The 22,480-nt window shown below is 38.5% G+C and overlaps 1 pseudogene; it reads left to right on the top strand.

The window, feature by feature from the left end:
* Positions 1–21,503: 21,503 nt before the first annotated feature.
* The window catches only part of LOC100945786, a 1,531-nt pseudogene continuing 554 nt past the window's right edge, over positions 21,504–22,480 (top strand).

Below are 22,480 nucleotides of genomic sequence, written 5' to 3'. Positions count from 1 at the left end.
GGGGTGCACAGTGTGGGATGGGAGTGCACAGCGTGGGGGTACATGGTGTGGGGATGCATGGTGTGGGGGATGCACCGTGTGGGGGTGGGGGAGCTATAAACTCCCTTGGCATACTTAAACTATGTTGATTTTTTAAAAAGAGTAAAAGAGAATATACTCACTGTGCTTTGAACTTCTTTCAAAAACAATTTAATTAGTGATCTTTAAAAATTTTCCCAGCACACTTAAGAGCCTCTCATGGTGCTATGGTTGAAAATCACTGCTTTATGTGACTAAGCCAAGATTTGTTTGTTTTTGCCCCATTAAAGGACTGGTAGGTGGTTTTCCATTCTTGCACAGCACACAGGCTGCAGTGACGCTGAGGCGCGGCTCTGGCTCCTGAGTGCTGGAGTTTCACTGGGATGCTCACCTTTGCTTTTCCTAAGGTGATTTTCCAGAAAAAAATAATGACTGTGTATGTTGTAGGTAAAAGTAAATTCTAATTCCAAATGCATAATAAGAAAAAGCAATTGTCAACATTTCATATTTATCCAGCATTTTGTTTATTTCAAAATCAGGGAATCTACTTTCCGTCCCTGTGACATGTCTGGTTTGACTGATGGAGATTCATGTCTCCCACATTAACTGTTGCAGTCCTGAGAATAGCTCTATAGTCAGAGGACTCCGGAGGAAGACAACACTTCACCTCTACAACCTGAAGTGATGTAAAGACTGGGAAATAGCACATGTGTTTGCCTGCCATCAAAACCAGTGCCGCTTGCAGTAAAAAGTCACTTCTAATTTAAGGTATTTGATCCTCCAGATTAGGAAGCTTCATGGTGCACTAACATGAGCCTGGGATCATGAACCAGGAGCCCTGAGCCTGGGCACGGGCTCAGCCACCAGCCGCTGGCACCTGTGGCGAGTGTGCCCCCTGGCCCACCCTCCCGTGGGCAGTGCCTCATCCACCCACGACAGACCACGCTGGTCCACCCAGGTGGCACATGCCCGACCCTGCATCCTCAGCAATCGCTGAATGACGTGTGAGAGGACGCGCATGTCACCCCAGGCCCACGGTGCTCAGCATTCTCCTTCCCAGCCATCTCCCCACTGCCCAACACCCACAACTAATCCACTTGGTCAGCTCAAAGGCCATGTTATCCTGAATTTTGTTTCATGTCACTCACATTATTTTAAGTGTTATGACTCCTTTTGTCTAAGTCTTCTTTCTTTCTTTCTTTTATTAAATCATAGCTGTGTACATTAATGCAATCATGGGTCCAATGTACTAGTTTTATATATAATTTGAAATATTTTCATCAAACTGGTTAACATAGCCTTCACTTCATTTTCTTATTGTGTTAAGACATTTATATTCTACATTTAGTAAATTTAACATGTACCCTTGTAAAACGTACCATAGTTGTGGTCCCACCAGACACCCTCCCTCCACCCACCCTCCCCCCTCCCCTTCCTTTCCCCTTTCCCCTTCTTGGGCTATAATTGGGTTATAGCTTTCATATGAAAGCTATAAATTGGTTTCATAGTAGAGCTGAGTACATTGGATATTTTTTCTTCCATTCTTGAGATATTTTGCTAAGAAGAATATGTTCCAGCTCCATCCATGTAAACATGAAAGTGGTAAAGTCTCCATCTTTTTTTAAGGCTGCATAATTCCATGGTGTACATGTAGGTATAATATATAACAAAGATATTTGCACCAGAATGTTTATTGCAGCCCAATTCATAATTGCTAAGTCATAGAAGAAACCCAAGTGCCCATCGACCCATGAATGGATTAATAAGTCTTCTATTACAATGTAGATTTATGAAAACTTTGTGTGAATTGAAATAAGAATTCTTAGTGAATAAAGAATAGAACATCTCTTTCAAAACCCATCAGTGATGTCACTGGTTTTGCTTCAGCAATACCTCTGGGTCTGTGAAGACAGGTAAGCTGTGTACATGTTTCCTAAGACGTATGAATTCACGAGGTACCTCCAAAGCAACAAAAATCACAGAAAATACAAGAACTCTACTGCGGCCTATTAAATAGACATATCTATTGAAGGGAAATTGTGGGTAATTGTGTCTTTGAAAGGCAACTTATACAATACAATTTTTAAATGTCTACACCACATTAAAGGAAAATTTAAAAAGTAGTATACATTATCACTATGCACTAGCTATCAGAAATCATCTTAAAATTGATTAAGGTATTACTTAAGTACTGTTGATCTATTTTTATTCAACCCTACCACCCATACCTCTAGGATATACAGTTTGTAAGGAAACAGAATATCAATTTGGACACTAGGAGCTTTTTCTAGAGAAAAAGTAATGACCATATTCAATAACTTACCATTCTACTAGATCATAAGTGCCCAAGGCCACAGATACACAGCAGGGAAAGATACAGTCTACCTAATATAAGGAAAATGGGGGGCTCTCATGCCCCCAGCTTAGAGTCCCCTGGTGAATTAATTTCAAGTCCTACGTACACACTTGAAAGTGAAATCCTTATGATTTAATAGGTTCTAATGTTTAGGCCTACAAATACAGTTCAGTGCTTCCCCGTAAATTTGTCTTACTTCACATTCCTTGTCAGGGTTCAGTATGATGAGAAGGCTCTCTATTAGTGGCCAGGAGAGCCAGCTGGCTCCTTTCTAAATTCACCAGTGACTGTGGTTGCGGATAATGTTGGGTGTCAACTTGAGTGGTGTGAGGGAAACCTTGAAACCTGGTGAAGCTTTGCTCTGGGTGTCTGCAAGGGCGTTCCCAGAGAGGATCAGATGTAGGTCTGTGTAGACCAAGTGAACAAGGCCTGCCCTTGGCATGGGCAGGTACCACACAATCTGCTGGGGGCTGGGAGAATGTCCTTCTGTGGCTGGACTCAAGACACACTGTTCTTCTCCTGTCCTGCTTCTGGGCCTCCAGGCTCTAGGACTTACACATATGGCCCCAGGCCCTTTTCTTCTCTAGTCCTGTAGCCTTTGGACATGGACTGAGCCATGTTGCTGGCCTACCTGGTCCTCCTGGTTGCAGATAGACTCATGTGGGACTTTCTAGCCTCCATAATCACATGAGCCAATTCTGCTAATAAATCCCCTTTCCTGTATTTCTCTACCTACCTACCTATCTCTCTACCTACCTACCTATCATCTACTTATCATCTACTTACCTACCTATCTACCTACCTACCTATCTACGTATCTACCTATCTACCTACCTGCCTACCTACCTATCTACTTATCTATCTACCCATCTAGCTTTTTACCTACCTACCCACCTACCTATCTATCTCCCTATTTACTGGTTCTGTCTCTCTGGAGAATGCTAACCAATACAACAACAGAGGATTTTAAGGTAAATAACTCATTGCACAAGTTACTGAAAGAGGAATCAAGTTAGACGGTGGGTTCCAAACTGAGCTGTGCAGAGTTCTAGGCTTGTTCCCTCATGCCAGGAGGGAAATGGGCAGAGATGGAGGGATCCAGGCAGAGCTGTTATTGCAACAGCAGCACAGCAGCTTGCCTTGCTGCTAATAGGAAGTAGTTTTCCTTACTGTGTATGTTAAGAATTTCAGGTTTTGTTTGAACAGAAGTGTCCACCATGCAGAGCAGAACTAAGAAGAGATGCTCAGGGACCTCACCAGGAGGGAGCTAGGAGGCAGCGTGCTGCACTAATTGGGCTACTGGGCTGAAAGAGGCATGTCATCCCTGAAAAATGGGCCCCTGCACCAAGCTGAGAGTGATGTCTCCCTGGCCATGATTTTATCATAAATTTAAGGGGAAAATTAAAGACAGAGGGGTAGGGAGAGTTGAGGTGTTGGCAGCAGTGGGAAACCCCCAAGCAGAGAGATCTGTCAACATCAGAGCCACAGTGGGGAGATAGAAGTCGCAGTCAACAGGGGACACAGCCCTTGGCCAATGGTGCTACCAAGGCACGGTAAGCAGGCAAGAGACAGGGAGCCACTTGCCCTCTGACTTCCTACCCAGGGCTTCTATCAGCCAATCTAACCAGAAGCCCCCAGTGGGCCAGGACAGAGAGGATGCTGGAGGAAGAGAAAGCAGCTGGGTGCTTGGCTCAGCTAGAGCCTAACTCAGGGCACTACATTCAGGGAATGTGCAGATGGTGACAGGCACCTGCTTCACAAGGGAGCAGCACGATTTCTCTGATGTGGCTTTGGATAGCAAAAATTTTCTCCCCCAGGAATGTTGCATCAGCAACTTGTCTTCCTGTGTTTGGGGGCAGGTTCAAATTTATACTTTAAGTGGAGTGAGTTCAGGGAACCCTAACCTGAGAAATGAGAACACTCTCAATTTGTCTTGATGCACTTACCTCAGGTAGTTCTCACCTCAGACAGGTACAGCAAGAACTAGGATCCTATGTGTAAAATACTCTGCCCCCAGGACATAGAGTAGAATAAATATTAGCAGTGACTGGATCTTGTTGCTATCATGACAATTTAGTTTGTTTAACAACATTTAGACAGGCTCTCCTGTGCCAGGAACTGTCTGAAATATTGGGTCATTTACCCTTCATAACAACCCAACGGGGCAATTATTATTATTATATTTTACAAATGGAGGACTGGAGACACACACAAAGATAAGCAGTTTGCTCAAAGTCACATTTCTAGAGTGTGGGAAGTGTTCCCAGTTTGTCCCTTTCCTGGAAGAGATTGTGTAAGTTTGACATTACTTCTTCCTCAAATGTTTGGTAGAATTTATCAGCATAACTATTCCAGAGTTTCTCTCAGATTTTTTTTTTTCTTTAATTCAATTTCTTTAATACTTGTAGGACTATCCTTGTATTTCTTTAGGGGTCAATTTTTGATGAGTTTTTATTTTCTAAGAATTTGTTCATTCATTTTATTTACTTTTACAAATTTATTGACATAAAACAGTTCTTCAAAACACTTTTATTATTGTGTTAATGTCTAAAGGATCTGGAGAGATGAAACCTTCATTCTAGACACTGGTTAATCAATCCCTTTCTCTTTCCTCTGGTTTATCTTGCTCAAAGCTTACTCATTTTCTTGGTCTTTACAAAGATTCAACTTTTGCCTTTTTTGATCTTCTGTTGTGTACAATGTCAAGCTTATTATTTAAAGTTTTTGTTCCATCACTCTACTTTCTTTTAATTTGCTACAGTCTTCTAATTGCATAAGATATATAATTAACTTATTTTAAGCATTTTTTCTTTTAAGAAATGCACATAGACCCATATATTTCCCTTCCTGCAAGGCTTTAGCTGACCCTGCACATTTTTTGTTACTTGGTTGAAAATGTTTGTGATTTCTGTTATCACTTTTCCTTTGACTCAGATTTAGTTCATTTCTTAATTCTCCTATGTATTCTTTTACTTTGTTTTTTGTCTCTTAGTTATCCTATTATTGGTTTTCAATTTAAGTAAATTACTGTTAAATTATACACTCCATATGATGTATGATTTTAATTCATTGAAATCTGTTGACATATGTTTGCTTTGTGGCATATAATGTTCAACTTCTATAAATATTTTATGTTTGTCTGAAAATAATGGGCATTCTGCAGTTACTGGGTGCAGCGTTTAAAATACACCTGTAAGATGGAGTGTGCAAACTGTCCAAATGTTTTAATCTAAGGTGACCGGATTTTAACATTGGTAAAGTAGGACACCATTGAGGGGGAGTAGGGTGGGGCCTCGGGGGCAGGGCCTGACAACAATCAAACTTTGATAAGCAGTTCTTGATAATCAGTTCTCAACAATTATTTGTTATTATTAAAGTTTAACATTATAAAATTAACAAAAATAATATAAAACTCATATCCTGGTGAAATAGCCACATGGCAGCTAAAAACCATATATTCCCTTCCTGTTCTCCCACGTTCCCTAGCTTGTCGTGCATTCTTTCCAAAAATCGGACTTTTTTAAAACGCCGTGGGATGCGGGACAAATTGTTAAAAATCAGGACTGCCCTGCCAAAAGCGGATGTCTGGTCACCTTACTCTAGAGAGGAGGGAGCTCCTTCTGAGCTAATTGTCCTTGCCTAGAAGCAAGGGCGGGAGCAGTCTCCTTCTGATTCCAATTCCACCTGGGTGACCTTGCCCAGAGGGGGAGTAGGAGTTTACATTGGCCTTTTCATTTCCAAATGAAGTTACATTGACCTCTTCATTCCCAAATGGAGTTACATTAACCTTTTCAGCAGCCGAAAACCATATATTCCCTTCCCATTCTCCCACTGTTCCCTAGCTTGTCATGTATTCTTTCCAAAAATTGGGACTTTTTTAAAACGCTGCAGGATGCAGGACAAATTGTTAAAAATTGGGACTGTCCCACCAAAAGCGGGACGTCTGATTACCTTATTTTAATCCTTACAGCCGTCTTGGTCTGTTTGTGCTGCTGTGACAAAATACTTGAGACTGTGTAATTTGCAAAGAACAGAAATTATTTCTCATAGATCTAGACTAGAGTCTAGAGTCCAGGATCAAGGTGCCCACAGTCTCCAAGGTCAGGTGGCAGCTGCTCTCTGATTCCAAGATGGCGGCTGCTGCCAGGCCTGAGGTGGGAGGAAGGGTGCTGCAACCTCACCTGGGGTGGGTGGAGCAAAAGCTGCACCGCCCCCTGCCACGCCCTTTCATAAGGGGGTGGAGCCTCCTGACTCCATCCCTGGCCAGTACTGCTGTGCTGGGGATTAAGTTAATCATGAATTTCAGAAGGGACACACTCAAACCACAGCACTGATTTTACAACTTAAGTATTCTTATTAATCTAATAAACTGTCTTGTCAGACAATAAAAAGATGATTTTAAAGTTTCCATAATGGTCGTGATTCTTTGCCTGTTTGACTCCAGGGATTCTCCATGTCAGTTTGTACTTATTATGATTTACGGCTATGTTAGAGTCGTTATATCTTCTGAACCTCTTTTACCATGAAGCATTCCTGTTTATCACTAATAAAAAAATAATAATCTCCATACAAAGACTCATAAATGAATGTCCATCAAAGTTGTATTCATAATAACCAAAAATAGAAAAAATCCACACTTGTATCAGTAGCCGAAGAGATACACAAATTGTGGATACTATCCAATGGAATGAACACCACTCAGCAAAAAAAAAATGCATCACTGCTACACAAAGCAGCACAAATACAACTTATAATAGCTATGCTGAGTGGAAGAAGACAGGCTAAACGTTGTTACTTTTTTTGCTTATGGGAGTCAAGTCTATTTCTGCTATACTGAGGTACAATCAAGGTATAAAAACCGCACATATTTAAACTGTGCAGTTTTGATAGGCTTGAAGAGTGTAGCAGTCCATGATAACTTACCATCATGAAGAAAGCGAAGATACCACACTCCTGAAGCTCCTCATGACCCCACCCCAATCGTACCCCCCCACAATCATTGCTTGGCTGTCACCACTGTCTAGTTTATATTTTTCTAATTTACTTCAGCATAGCAGGCACAGTGAGGTTTATGGGGCTTTATCCTCCTATACTCAGCTTATTTATCTGTGTGTCCACCACATTGTTATGTGGATTAATTGTTTATTCCTTTATGTTGCTGACTAGTATTCCACTGTGGATATACACAGGTTGTGTACCCATTTATCTGTTGATTGAATTTGAGTTGTTTCCAGTTTTGGTATTTGCAAATAAAGCTGCTATGGACACATGTGCACAACACAGGCATTGCTCTGTGTGAATATATGCATTTGCTGGCCTTAAGTAAAACCAGGAGTGGGATGATTGGCATATATTTCAAGTTTTAGGAAAACCAAGAAAATTAGACAAAATATAGGAAACAACAGCTTTTATTGCTCTAGACACCAAGCAACAAAAAACAGTGATCCCTTTGAGCTGGGAAACAAGCCATGTTTGTAGCCTCCAGAAGAGTTCCCAGGCCCCTCTCAGAGATGCAGATCTGAAGACGCCCTGAGCTGAGGAGATGGAGCTGAAATCATGAAAGGCTGTTAGAGCTCAGAGTATAGAATTCCAAAGAGGAGATGGCTGCACCGGAGGACTATGGCAGTCTCAGGAGGCCCTAAAGCATTTATCTGAGTTTTGATCAACATGAACATGTATGACACTACCACAGACTCATGCAAGAATGACAGAAAATGACTGGAGTGGCACTGGGACTAGTGCTCACCCTCCGGAGCCAGGTACAAAATTCTTGTGGCTCTTGGGTTAATGGGTGGAGCACTCAAGAAGAGCTCACCTCAGCGGGGAGGGACAATGATCCCCAGACTAAGCCCTGCTTTCGTCCCACCAAACAAATCTTAAAAGCAACATGCAAAGGATCAGACTGTCTCCAAGTAACTTGATTCTGTTCCACAATAAAGTTTAAGAATGTATATAGAAATACATAGATATCTCCTACTAAATAAAGTGAAACCCACAACATTTGGCATCCAACAAAAAATTATCAAGCATACAAAGAAGCAAGAAAGCATAATCTCTAAAGACAAAAATTGATTGGAATTATCAATTGCTGACACAGATATTAAAATGAATACAAAGATAGTAGAACAGTTAACATAACTGCATTCCATATCCTTAAAAAGTTAAGCAGAGACAGAAAAAAATATATAAGAGAGACCCAGATTAAATATTAGATTAAAAATATAATAAATTATATTATATAAAAATATAATATAATAATGACACAAAAAATATTCTAGAAGGGCTTAATGCCAAATTAGACCTAACCGAAGAAAAGGTCAGGGAACTTGAGGACATAGCAATAGGAACTATCAAAGATGAAATTAACGAGTTGCTGAAAAACTTGAACTGCTTCAAACACACGTGTACCCACACACTGCCACCAAGGGGGAGAAAGGATGGGAGAGAAGATATATTTAAAGAAACAATGACTAAAACTTTCCAAGTTTGATTAAAACTATAAACCTACATACAGATAAAACTATAAGCCAACAATGTTTAGGGAAACTCAAGCACAAGAAATATTGAGAAAACTATGCCGAGGCACATCATTACCTAATTTCTCAAATTCAATTAGCAACCATAAATTTTGCAAAAACAGGTTCAAAATCTTAGAGCAGTTGGAGGTAAAACAGGTTATATATCAATGGAGCAATGTAGGAATGGCAGATTTCTCACAGAAAACTATGCCATGGAGAAGACAGTAGAATGTCATCTTTAAAATATTAAATAAAAAATGTGGGCACTTAGAATTTTATATCTTGTGAAATCTGTTTCCTTTTGTCTTGGGCAAATACTTAAAAACAGAATGGATGTATCATACAGTAGAGAAATGTTTAACTTTTTTAAAAAGCTATGAAATTATTTTTCATTGCACCATTTAATCTTCCAACTAGCAGTGTAAGGATGTTCCAATTCCTTCATACTCTCTCCAACACTTAGTACAGTACATGTTTTGAATTTTAGCCAGCCTGACAAATATGGCATCAGATACAGTATCTCATTATGGTTTTAATTTGCATTTCCCTAATACTTAACGCTGTTAGGCATCTTTTTCTGTGCTTATTTTTCATCTGTATATCTTCTTTGGTGATGTGTTCAAATCTTTTCTTATTTTTAATAGTGTTGCTTATTTTCTTATTGAATTTAAGAATTCTTTATATGTTTAGGACACAAATATTTTATCAGATGTGCTTTACAAAGATTTTCTCCCAGGGCAGCGCCTGTGGCTCAAAGGAGTAAGGTGCTGGTCCCATATGCTGAAGGTGGCAGGTTCAAACCCAGCCCTGGCCCAAAACTGCAAAAAAAAAAAAAATTTCTCCCAGCCTATGGATTTTTTTTTTCCATTCTCTTAACAGTGTCTTTAAAAGGAAGAAGTGTTTCATTTTAAGAAAACCGATTTTATCAATTTGTTCTTTTAGGGATCATCCTTTCAGTACCAACTGAAGAAATTCTGCCTACCAGTGTCACAACTATTTCCTCTAGTTATTTCCAAGAGTTTCACAATTTTTAGTTTCACATTGTCTGTGAAACTGTCTTGAGTCAGTTTTTTTATATAGTGTGAGGTACAGATTCATGTTCTTTTCCTTTCATATCCAGTTATTGCAGCATCAATCACTCAAAGGACATTCCTTCTCTGATGCATTGCTTCTTGAAATTTTTCAAAGATCAGTTTTCTCTAAATGTTTGGGTTTATGTTGGGATACTCTGTTCTCAGAAACTGATCCATCCTTGATATATACCGTTAGTTCAATACCACACTATTCTGATTACTGTAGCTTTACAATAATTCTTAAGATCAGGTAGGGTTAGTCTTACAACTTTATTCCTTTTTATCAAAGTGTTCTGCTTTTGTGTGGAGAGGTTGCTTTGGTTGGGGGTATGTTTATTTTATGCCCTTGGAACTGCCATGTGAATTTTAAACATGATTTAAGAGTTTCTTTAAAAAAAAAATGTCTGCTGAGATTTTGACTGAGTTTGCATTGAATTCTCAGGTAAACTTAGGGAAATGGCATCTTAAAAATGTTGAGTCTTCCAACCTGTAGACAAATAACCACCTCTCCACTTATCCGAGTCCTCCCTCTCTTTGTAACATGTCTCTGTCTTATATTTCCATCTTTTAGCTGCTCTTCAGATTTTCTCTTTATTAATGCTTTTGAACAATTTTAACATAATGTGCCTCCATACAGTTTTTTAAAACATTGCTTGTGCCGGGGTCCATGGAGCTTCATAGATGTGTGGAATCATAGTTTTCTACAAGTTTAGAAAAATTTGGCCATTATATCTTTGATGTTTGTTTGTTTGCTTTTTGCCCCTCCTTTGGCAATTTCAAATAGCCATATATTAAGCTGCTTGAACCTATCTTATAACTCACTAATACTCTTTTAATTTTCTAAAATTCTTGTGTTGTTCTGTTTTCTTTTGGATAGTTTCTGTTGTTTTCCCTTCAAGTCCATTAATCTTTCATAATGTGCAATATGGTTTTAATCCTTTCTAGTATATTTTTCATCTTAGACATTGTAGTTTTCATCTCTAGAAATTCTATTTGGGCATTTTTATATTTTTAATGTCTATACTTGGCACATGGAATATAGTTATAATAACTGCTTTAATGTCCTTTTCCACTCTATTAACATTGTGTTAAGTTCTAGATTAGATTTGGCTAATTGATTATTCTTATTACACATCTAGTTCTCCTGTCTCTTTGCATATCTGGTAATTTTGATTGAATGCCAAATATTAAATTTTACATTGTTGTGTGCTGAATATTCTTGTATGTATTTCTGTAAATCTTGGCTTATTAATAATTTGAGGCTTTTGGCATTTGCTTTATAATTTGTTAAGTGGTTTTAGAGTAGAGCTCAATGGTAGGTTATTATTCCCCTTTGGTGAAGCAGATTTTCCTCAATACTTTACCTAATTTCTCATGAGTTACGAATATTTTTTCTTGTTTGGCTGGAAAGAGCAAGTATTATTCCAGGACCTGTGTGAGGACTGGGCAATGTCCTCACTAATATTTTCATATGGTCCTATCTTTGGGATCAGGAAGTTTCCTCTCATGCCTGTATTGATCAATATTCATTGCCTATGCCGATTAATGTTCTGCAGAATGTCAAGGGGGAACTCTCTATAGGTGTCTGGGGAGGGTTCTTTCTACAGTGCTCTCTTATCACTGTGAACTCCAGCCATCCCCCTCTCTCTGACTTTTAGTTCTTTCTCTTCAACTCAGGCAATGCTCTGGGCTATTTCTCAGTGCCCCTCTTCTTGCCATGCCTGGAAAACTCTCTCAGGAGAGTGTGCCCTGCAGTTACAGGGCCTGCCATCTGCTTCCATCTCTCAGGGATCACTCACTGTCCTTTACTCCCTGATGTCTGGTTTATTGAAAAATATCACTTTATGTATTCTCTCTCTCTCTTTTCTTTCTTTTTGTTGGTTATTTCAGGAGAAGGATAAATCTCATCCATGTAACATCATTCTGGCCATAGTATATGTCCACAAGACTTTAGATAATCCCTGTTTGTTCATTTTTCACATTTCCAGTACCTCCCTTTGTATCTCAGGATGTGTTCCAATTCTCAAAGCATTTCCATTAATTTTAGTTATTATTCTGCCTAGTCCACTTTTTGTTCTGCTTCCTCTGGCATAGATTGCTCTGATGCTTGTCCTTTCGTGGTGTTTGCATTTCTTCTGTGTCTGACAATTTTCTCTTTGGGCTCAATTTTATTTTCTATAACTGTCACTTAATGTCTAACAGTAGGGAGAGTTGATCTTATCCTGTGTTTCTCTGGCTGAGCAGACAGGACCATCTCAGGGAAGAGAAGCTCTCGCTTTACAACCTGGGTTCTATCATTTCTCCTTTCTCCCTAAGGAGTCTACTGAGATCCCACCAAGGCCCTGCTCTGCCTGTTCTTCTCAGGAGCTGTCACATGTAACTATTGCACTGGTGAAGGGGGTTTGAGAGACAACATAAGGTGGGCATCTTGACCACATGGCCTCTTCTGTTGCTGCCCTGATCACAGCTGGCTGGCACTGCTGTTCTCCTGATAGGATAGCTAGCAGGTAAGGAAGAGGAGAAGGCACACCTGGAAAAATGGTGTAAGTCCATCTCCTGGTAGTCTTCCCTGACCCTCTCAGGCCCCATCCCTTCTCCCTCTGGAGCCTCCTGCTGTTTCACTGCTTGAGATGACCTTCATGGCAGTTGTCAAGTATTCCCGAGATGCTTATCACCTCCTATCCTTCATTGTGTCTGCAGGGCTGAGTTTGGGAGAAAGGCTGGTAGCCCCCTTTGTTCTTCATCTCATCTAGACCTTCTGCCTCCTTTGTAGATAACTTAATTATTTAATGACATGATTCTCTTGAATTGTAATTCTAAACTTTTATTCATGATCCTGACTTCAACTGGTAATCTGCAGGTAAAAAGTGTTCCAATTAGAAAAATCAAATTAATTCTTTTTTTAAATAAGGAGGAAAAAAGTACTTATTTTATACTCTTGGGAAGTATAAATTAGGTAGAATTCTTAAAATGAAAGGGACAATTATATCTTCCTCATTTATTTTATCTTCTCGTTTTCCCCATGTTCTCTGTTCCCTAAAGCCCCAGAAAATACTAAGGGAGGCAATTATTCCACATACTCTACTCTCCACTGAAGTTCTACCATAAATCAAGCAGTTGGTATGGATCATGCATTAGAATATAAAGTCCATAAATTGGGGAAATTAGTAGAATATTAGAGGCAATGTCTTTACTTTTACCTGTCTCGAAAGGGCAGAGTGCTGAGGACGCATCTCCCTTTCCACATTCTGCTCCTCTAAGGTCCCACTATACTTGTCATTGTAAAAGCTTATCCATACCCAGTATTTATTACACTGTGATACTTTTTATAAAATCCTATGAATGTTTGAAAAATGAGCCACTAAGAATCCACGCAGAACCATGATTATTTCAATCAAGGTGTACTATACCCGCACATACCTGAAAGGTCGTTTGTTTCGATTTCATAACTATATTGAAACTACTGGGTGAACAAGGCTGAAATTCTGGACTTCTTATTATCAGAGTAAGTAAATGGTAAATTCCTTTATATATATATTTAATATTTTATTTATATATATATTTATATATATATTTAATATATATATTCCTTCCTATATATATATATTTAGAGATGACTCTGTTATCCTGGGTTGAGTGCCATGACTTCAACAATCTCAAACTCCTAGGCTCAAGCCATCCTCTTGCCTCAGCCTCCTGAGTAGCTGGGATTCCAGGAGCCCACCATAATGCCTGGCTAGTTTTTCTATTTTTAGCACAGATGAGGTCTTGCTCTTACTTAGGCTGGTCTTGAACTCCTGAGCTCAAGCGATCCACCTGCCTCAGCCTCCCGGAGTGTGGAATCACAACTATGAGTTGCCATACCCCTTTTATGCCATGCATAAAAGGCTTGTAAGTAATGATTTGCTGTGATTTTTTTTTTTTTTTTTTGCCCTTTTCTCTGTCTCATTTCTGCAACCAGCTGACAGTCTTGGTTCCAGACAAAAATTTCACAAAAATCACCATTTTGGTGAATTTTCTGTGAACTTATTTTAGGCCTAGCTCCCAGCAATGCATTCCCATCTAAACATCTGATGATTTACCATGTGAAACTAAAACACTGTACTGTATTTTAAAAACACTATAAATCCCGAATCATTCATTATTCCATTCGGAAAGAATCCTCTGAGCAATGATCTGAATAACATGGCAATGACAGCCTCCCATTCGAGATGACAGTGATCTTCAGGGACTTGGGAAGCTGGACATTCACTGCTTTCATCCCCTCAAGGCTAGAAGGAGGCATAGGGCAAAGAAAGTTCCCTTGACATTATTAATATAAACAATAGCAACAGAAATTTCCAATCACAATAATCCAAGATAACACAGAGAGGAAGAAAGGAAAGTCACAACTGGTGGCTCTATTACAAAGAACGGGGAAGGGTTGTTAAGTAATTGCCAGACTTTGCGATTGTTTGTAATAAATAAGATGCAGTGCTGTCCTGCTCCAGGCTAAGCCAGTCTTGGAACAACCTCAGTGTTAACTTTAGAAGAAGCTACGGGTGGATTTTTTTAATAGTGGAGATTATAGTGGTTTCTATGAGATGAAGAATTAAGAAATAAATATAAAGTAAGACTCCTAAATATTAGTAAGGGAAAAGACATCTACATTCTTATAACTGTGATCCTCCCTCAGGAAAGTATTATTTGAAAGCATTTTGATGCAAGTGCTAAGTGGAGGATAGATATCAGTAAACTCCTATTTTTATAGGGTATCAGCTAAAGTTTTAGAAACTCCCAGGGTACCTAAAGGTGAAAACAGGAGACAGAAAAAAGCCCCAGAGATCACATCTTGTACTTATCTATAACTTCATGCTTTATTTTTTTTTATTAAATGATAGCTGTGTACATTAATGCAAACATGGGGTACAGTGTAGTGTTTTTGTATACAATTTGAAATATTTTCATCAAACTGGTTAACATAGACTTTATGTCATTTACTTAGTTATTGTGTTAAGACATTTATACTCTAGTTTTAGAAAGATTCACTTATGCCTTTGCAAGATAGAACATAGAGGTGATCTTTCCAATCACCCTCCCTTTATGAAGTACTTTTGCGTCTGTCTCATTTGCTCCCCAAGAATGGTTCTGGAGAGAAGGCCAGTGTTTTCATTCTCCCTTTGTACAGCTGATGCCCCCAGAAGCTAAAAGAGTTGTGGGTGTTCAGACATTTCATCAGAGCAGACCCCAATCTCAGACATGGAGCCTGAACTCCCTTTATGTCCACCCTACTGTCTCTTCATGCTGTCAGCATGGTTTTTGGTAACTCTTATCTCCTCATCACTAAACTTCCCAACACAGTAGTCTAAAGTTGATTTCTCTACTTTATCACCTTCCTCTGTTTCTTCAACCCATTTCTTGTTAGCCTCCTGCATTTGTTAAAATCAGGTTCCCCTGTCCCCTCCTTGCTTCTTGATCCAGTGGAACTCCTCAGTATTTTTTTTTTACTTGGCCTCTTGGCAGCATCATTTCCATCATGATAAACAGAGTAAGTCCTCAAAGATACCCATGTCTAACACTCTGTGAGTCCTGGATCCTGGAATCTGTGATGATGTCAGGTTACACAGCAAAGGGCAGTTAAGGTAGCAGATGGGGGGAATGTGCTAGTTAGGGAGATTATTCTGCATTGCCTGGATGGCCTTAATGCTACCCCAAAATCTGTATAAGTGGAAGAAGGAGAGAGACAAGGAGAAGGGCCAGGCAACAAGGAATGTGGAAATTGCCACATGATGGAAGAGGCAAGGACCATGAGAACTGAAGATATGAGCCACCTCTTCAAACACACAGGAGCTGAAGAAGTCATTACCAGAGGCTTACACTACAAAGGAAATGAGCAGAAGTCTTTCCACAGATGGGAAAATGATACAAGAGAAAAACAGATGTACACAAAGGAATGAATGACAGCAGAAATGGTCACCACATGAGTAAACATGAAAAGGATTCCTCACTATTTGAATCCCATTAGAAGTCAGTGTATTATGGAGTGTGTAACATGTGTAGAAGGAAAATGAATGACAGAAGAGTATGTATGGTCAGAATGGAGAAACGAAAGCATATTCTTGAAAAGTTCTCACACTATATGCATTATGTGCTGCGTCATAATCTGGAAATCGACTATGATGAATTCAAGACACATTCTGTAAACCCTAAAACAATCATCAAAACAACACAACAAAGAGTAAAAGCTGAAAAACCAACAAAAGAGATAAAATTAAATTATAAAATACAGGATGTCCCAAAGTTGCCCCTCAAGTTGCCATACAAAGGGAAAATGAGAAATTATAGTTAAATGTACCTTTATTTATAAAATATTCACTGTTAAATTTTACAAAGAGGTGGCCAACACATAGATAATATTTTATAAATATTTTATAAAATTATGTAGTGAATATTTTGTAAAGGACAAAATAGCTACAATTTCCCATTTTCCCTATGTATGGCAACTTTAGGGATGACTTTTGGGATAGCCTATATACTAAATTAATCAAACTAAAGGAAGATAAAGAAAGAATAAATAAACAGAGTGAAGATGAGTTGATAACAAGATGGCAAGCTTAATTTCTAACATAACACTAATTGTGTTAAATGTAAAGAGCCTAGAAAAGAATAGAATAGAGAGCCCAGAAATAAGCCCTCACACATATGGCCAACTGATTTTTGACAAGGGTGCCAAGAAAATCCATTTGTGAAGGGGCAATCTTCAACAAATGGTACCAGGAAAACTGAGCATCCACAGGCAAAAGAATGAAATAAACTCAAGATAGATCAAATACCTGGATGTAAGAGTCAAAACTATAAAATCCTTAGAATAAAATAGGAGAAAATCTTCACGACGTTTGATTTGATGATAATTACTTGAATATAACACCAAAAGCTCAGATAATAAAAGAAAAAAATAATTTGGACTTTTATTAAAATTAAGAACTTTTATACATCAAAGGACAATCTACTGAGTGGGAGAAGTATTTTCAAATTCTATATCTGATAAGGGATTAATATCCAGAATACAGAAAACAACCTTACAAGTCAACAGCAACAAAGAACAACTAACTTTAAAAGTGGACAAAGAACTTAAATAGACTTTTCTCTAAAGACAGTACACAAATGTCCAATAAGTACATGAAAAGATTCTCAGCATCACTAGTCATTAGGGAAATACAGAACAAAACTACAGTGAGATTCATTTCACACTCATTAGGATGGCTGCTACAAAAAACAAAAGTGTTGGCAAAGTTATGAAGAAGTTGAAATTACTGGTGGGAATGTAAATGGTGCAGTCTTTGCAGAAAACAGTATGGCAATTCCTCAAAAAGTTAAATATAGCATCACTCTGTCATCTAGCTATTCCATTGCAGAGCATATACCCAAAGGAATCAAAAGCAGGGACTCAAGCAGGTATTTGTATACCAATGTTCATAGCAACAGTGATCACAATAAACAAAACTTGGAAAAAACCCAAATGCCTATAGACAGACTAACAGATAAGCAAACTGTGGTACACCCATTCAATGGATTATTCAGCCTGAAAAAGGAAAGACGTTCTGACAGGTATTTGAGGACTTCAAGTCAAGTGAAATAAGCTAGACACAAAATGACAAATATATTATTCCACCTATGTAATGTACCTTGAGCAGTCAAATTCATAGAAAAGAGAAAATAGAATAGTGTTTATCAGAGGGTATGTGTGTGTGGGGCTTTGGGAGGAAAATTTGGAATATGGTTTATTTGGTACAGAGTTTCTGTTTGAAATGATGAAAAAGTTCTGGAAACAAATAGTACATTGTTATGAATGTAACTTAATATCACTGAACTGTACACTTAAAATAAAAATTATTCTTATGTATATTTATCACAATAAAAACATATATATGTGTGTGCATACTCTAAACACCCCCAAGTAAAAGGCAGAGATTGTCAGATTGTCCAAAAATGTGACAGACAAAAGATGTCATTTATAAAGAACCTACTTTTAAAAAATAAAGACACAAAAAAGGCAAAAATAAAAGGATTGGAAAAGGTATACCATGCTAACATTAATCAAAATAAAGTGAAAGTGGATATATTCATATCACACAAAATAGACTTCAGAGCAAAGAATGCTGTCGGGCCTATCAGGTTTCCCTTACTGTATTAATAATATTTTACAAACTTAGCATCACACTTTCATCATCTCAGTTTCTGACTGTCAGGGTCTATCACGCCCTCACTGGCTCCTTGCTGTGTAGACTTCCCAGAGTTGTGGTCTCTTGCCTTCTCACTGATGGAGAGCAAGGTCAAAAGAGACTCCATCAAGAGGGGCACTTTTATCTCATATAACAAAATTATTTAATTATTTATACATAATTATTCACACCTTGTCACCTTTGCCACATTTTTTTGGCTAGAAGCCAGTCCTGCCCATGGTCCAGGGGAGGGTCAAACAAAGGCCTGAGCTTCAGTAGGCACGGGTCACAGAGACCCTCAAGGAAATGCCATGAACATGGTCATCTCAAAATGATAAATGCAGAATTAATTGAGAGGACATAGCAATTATGTTTATTGATCTAGTCACAGAACCTCAAAATACATAAAACAAAATATGATTGAACCACAAGAAAATACAGGAACATCCGCATCTGCAGTTGTAACTTTCCATGGCTTTCTCTCTGTGATTCAGGCTATAAAAGATTTCAGCAACACCATCAATCAACATGACTTGATCGATCTGCACCAAACACTCCACAACAGCAAAGTACATTCTTTTCAAGAGTACTTGGGATGTTTATCAGACAAACCACACTATTGGACATAAAACTAATATAAGTAACTATAAAAATTTTCAATTCATACAAAGTTTTTTTCAGATAACAATAAAAGTAAATTAGAAATTAATAACAAAAAAAGATATCTGGAAAACCCCCAAATATTAAAAAATACATCCCTAAAAAAAATTCTTTATGCCCAGGAAAAAAATCAAAAGGAGATTGAAGAAAACATTTTGAACCAAACGAAAATAAAGACTGGCATATTGAAAAATGTGTGGGATGCCAGTAAAGCAGTACAGGGAGGGAAATTTATCACAATAATTATCTACACTCAGAGGTGGGGAGGTCTCAAGTCAGTGATCTTCACTTCTGCTTAAGAAACTAAAAGAAAAGAACAAATGGAAAGCAAATTAACCAGAAAAATAAATTAATAAAAAATATAAAGTATAGTTATTATAGAAGAAATCAGTGAAACCAAAAACTAATTCCTTGAGAAAGTCAGTAAAATGAGTAAATATATTAGAGATTCATTTTAAAAAGTTGGTGATGGGGAGGAAAAAAGCAAATCTCCAGTATTGGGAGTGGGAGATGTGATATCACTGGGGACCCCAAAGATATTAAAAAGGTAATAAGGGACCATCACAAGTGACTTCATAACAACAGATTAGACAACTTAGATGAAACGGATAAACTTCTTAAAAGATAAATTTACTAAAGAGGAGAGAGATAATTTGAATGTCCCAAAACCTAACAAAGAAATTTAATTTGTAGTTGAAAGCCTTTGTACAATGAAATTTCCAGGCCTAGAGGGCCACTCCTGAGTTCCACAAACGCCCAAGGACAAACAGTAACAATTCTGTATAAACTCTTTTAGAAAAAAGGAAGGACATACTTGTTAACCGGTTCAATGCAGTCATCATTATTCCTATACAAAAATCAAAGGCATAACAACAAAAGAAAACTGTGCTCAATATCCCCCAGGAACAAAGGTGCAAAAACTCTTAACAGAAGTTTAGCATACTGAATCAAACAATATAAAAAGGACAAGTGTATCTTATCCCAGGAATGCAAAGTTGTTTCAGCATTCAAACATCAGAGCACATAATTTACTTGTCAACAGATTAAATGCCAAACCAAATGATTATCTCACAGAATAAATATTTGACAAAATTCAGTATCTACTCATGATTTAAAAAAAACTCATAAAAGCAAAAAGGAACCTCTTCAATCTGATAAAGGGTTTATGAAAGATGTAAAATTAACCTCATACTTGATGGAAAAAACAAATTCTTTCCCCCTAAATACAGAAACAAGGCAAGGATGTCTGGGTTTATTCATCTATGTAACATTGTATTTGAGGTTATAGCCAGTGCAGTAAGCAAGAAAAAGAAACAAAAAACATCCAGATGTATTTATTACCAGATGACATGATTATCTATGTAGAAAATTGTATGGAAACCACAAAGACACTACTGGAAGTGTGTTTAGCAAGGCTGCAGAGTGTGAGATCAATATGGTTAAGAGCTGCACCATGAACCCCTGAAATTCATATGCTGAAGTCCTAACCTCTAGTACCTCAGAATAGAACAATATTTAAAAACAAGTACTTCATAGAAGTATTTCAGTTAAAATGAGGTCTTCAGTGTGGGCCTTGATCCAGTTTGGCGTCTTTCTGTGAGAATGAAATGTAGACCCAAATGCACACGGGCAGTGGGGGAAGGCCGTGTGAAGGCCGGGAGAGGAGGTGGCGTCTGTGAGCCAAGGGGGGAGGACAAGGAGGACGTCCAACCTGGGGACACCTCCATCTTGGATTTCTCCAGAATTCTGAGGTGAAAAATATAAAAATCTTTTGTTTAAGCCACCCAGGCATTTTGTTATGAGAGCTCTAGCCAATAAATTGAAATACAAATAAAGCACTGTATTTCTCTATTCAAACAACAATCAGAATTTGAAGTTTACAGAAAAGCAAGACCATTTATAATAGATAAAAATATAAATTGAAATGCTTAGGGATAAATTCAACAAATGTGCAAAAACTGCATCTTAAGAACCATAAAAACATGCTGAGAAAAAATGCTAAGAATTAAATAAGTGGAAGCCTATAACATATTCATGGATTAGAAAATTAAAATTGTTAAGATATCAGTTCTTCCCAAATTAATCTAGAGATTCAATTCACTCCCCCCAAAAATAATAGTACACTTTTTTGGGTAGAAATTAAAAAGCTGATTCTAAAATCCATGTGGAATTCAAAGGATCTACAAACAGTTCTGAAAAATGACAAGGCTCTCTGAAAAGCACAATCCATAAAATCATATATTGGTAAATTTGACTTCATCAAAATTTAAAACTTCTGTTCTTCAGAAGACAGGATAATATAAACTAAAAACTTAAAAAAAGTTGAAAATAACATCTGAAAAGAAATGATATCCAGATCTCTCAAAAACAATAACAAGAAAATAACCCAATAAAAAATTTTAAAAAGTATGTGTGAACACTTCACCAAAGATATTCAGATGGCAAATAAGCCAATATTAAGTTATGAAATGATGCTCAACATCACGGTCCCTACGGAAATTCAAATTTAGACCATAATGAGATTAGACACCTCTAAGAAGGGCTAAAATTAAAATTAGAGACTGGAGCCCAGACCCAGCCTTATGGTCCAGCTGCTCGCCCTCTGCGGCTTATCACCCTCGGGGGCCCAGCCTTTCTGGGCTGGGGCCACGACTGTGGGAGGACAGGGAGGTGGGCCATGTCATCCTGCGTGGGGAGCCAGACTCTGAGCAAAGATGATGTGAACTACAAGATGCATTTCCGGATGACCAACAGGCAGCGAGTATAGGATATGACCATTGACGTCTCCCAGCCACACACCGTCACTCAGCTTCACCATCATCAGCCTCACATACTTCACCAGAGATGATTCTGTTCCAGAAGACAACATCTGGAGAGGCATCCTCTCTGTTGTATTCTTCTTTCTTATTATCAGGTGTGTTAGCTTTCCCCAACAGTCCCTTCACTGGGCCCCAACCAGCCTGAAAGTGAATGGTTTCTGGACTTGGTGTGCTCTGCTTCCTTTTCCTGGTATCCTGCTCTTCTGGAACTCTGAGCTGGTGAAATCCCTAATGTATTGGCTAGATCCAAATCTTCAGTACACAAGGGAAGTAGATATCATGGAGTATGCTGTGAACTGCCCTGTTATCACCTAGGAGAGGGTTATCAGTCACTCTGATATATTTTCATGTGGACACTCCTGGGGCTGGGCCGTGAAGGCTTTGTTAGTATGGTCTCTGCTGGACCATCAGCACTACCTGGGAGCTAACTGAGCTTTTGGTCATGCATCTTCTGTCCAATTTTGCCAAGTGCTGGTGGCACCAAGTCATTCTGGACATGCTGCTGTGCAGCGGCGATGGCATGGTTGTTTGCCGTTTTGGAGATGAGGACTTACTGGGCAAGCTTCAAGGACATTCACACAACCACCAGGAATATCAAGAGAGCTATGCAGCAGTGTGCTCCTGCTGGCTGAGCCTATGTTCGATGGTTTGACCCCAAATCTTTTCAGAGAGAGTGGCCAGATACCTCTTCATGATCATGTGGCAGTTGACTGAGTTGAATACTTTCTTGTTGAAGCAGATCTTCAGTGTGGGCCTTGATCCAGTTTGGCGTCTTTCTGTGAGAATGAAATGTAGACCCAAATGCACACGGGCAGTGGGGGAAGGCCGTGTGAAG

This window comes from Otolemur garnettii, unplaced genomic scaffold (assembly GCF_000181295.1).
Source record: "Otolemur garnettii isolate 467f Iridium unplaced genomic scaffold, OtoGar3 scaffold00053, whole genome shotgun sequence".
Classification (NCBI taxonomy): domain Eukaryota; kingdom Metazoa; phylum Chordata; class Mammalia; order Primates; family Galagidae; genus Otolemur; species Otolemur garnettii.
Note: the sequence above shows the minus strand (reverse complement) of the source record. Positions and strands in the feature narration are given on the sequence as shown.